Genomic DNA, 1,324 nt, shown 5'->3' on the forward strand with positions numbered 1-1,324 from the left:
CGTTTTTGGTATGCTGCTATATTTCATGTTGAGAACAATTTAGGTCTTAATAGACACAAGATGTGATCTATTTCTAGCGCATTAATTGTCCACGTTAGTGGTCGACGTTATTTTTTAAAATATACATACATATATATATACATATATACGACGGGCTTCTTCCAGTTTCCGTCTACCAAATCCACTCACAAGGCTTTGGTCGGCCCGAGGCTATAGTAGAAGACACTTGCCCAAGGTGCCACGCAGTGGGACTGAACCCAGAACCATGTGGTTGGTAAGCAAGCCACTTACCACACAGCCACTCCAGGTGTGCCATGCATCAGGTGTGAAAGTGATTGCAGAACAATAAGAGATGAAGTGTTTTGTTCAAAAACGCAACACACTACCTGGTCTAGGAATTGAAATCACAATTGCTAGATCGTGAGTGCAAGATCCTAACCACTAGGCCATGTGCCCTATATAAATATAACATACACACACGTATCTATAACATATATATATAGCATACACACATCTACACACCTGTTTTTTTGTCTCCAACAGGTGTTTTACATATATATTTTCTTCCTTTACAGTTGTGCTGAATGTTCCATTACAACCTGTCACACAAAAATACCAATTCCACCAGAACACCTGCTACCAGTCATTTATGGATGCTCTCTCTCTCTCTATGCTTGTAGCCTACGTGACATCTACTAACTATATCCACAATTATTAATGTAGGAAGAAGTCTTTATGGTTACAATATGTGTACCACTTGGAGATGTCCCAGCCAGTAACAGGTATTCTAGTGTTACATAGAAAAGATATCTACATTGCATATTTTCTACACAAGTAAACAGAGTCCCATGATTTGGACATCATAAGACAAGAAACTGAACCATAATAGATTATAACCACAGGCATCAGTTTTCAAGAATTCCTCCAGAGTTAATATGGAGGATGGTAATCACTCAGACACTTCTAACACAAATGTTTCTGACAATATAGATTCTGTTAAACAGACATCTGATGGAGAGAGATCATTACTGTGTGAAACATTTACGAAACGGAAATCATTACAGAGAAATATTAATTGTGAAATATGTGGGAAATCTTTTGTTAACAGAAGTAATTTATCAAAACACAAAAGATTACACACTGGAAAAAAACCATTTCATTGTGAAATTTGTGGGAAATCTTTTAATCAGAAAACTCATCTTGTTAATCATATACGTAATCACACTGGAGAAAAACCTTACCATTGTGAAATATGTGGAAAATCATTTGTTGATAATAGTTATTTAACGAGCCATAAAAGAATGCACACTGGGGAAAACTCATT

Source organism: Octopus bimaculoides, chromosome 27 (assembly GCF_001194135.2).
Source record: "Octopus bimaculoides isolate UCB-OBI-ISO-001 chromosome 27, ASM119413v2, whole genome shotgun sequence".
NCBI classification, from domain to species: Eukaryota; Metazoa; Mollusca; class Cephalopoda; order Octopoda; family Octopodidae; genus Octopus; species Octopus bimaculoides.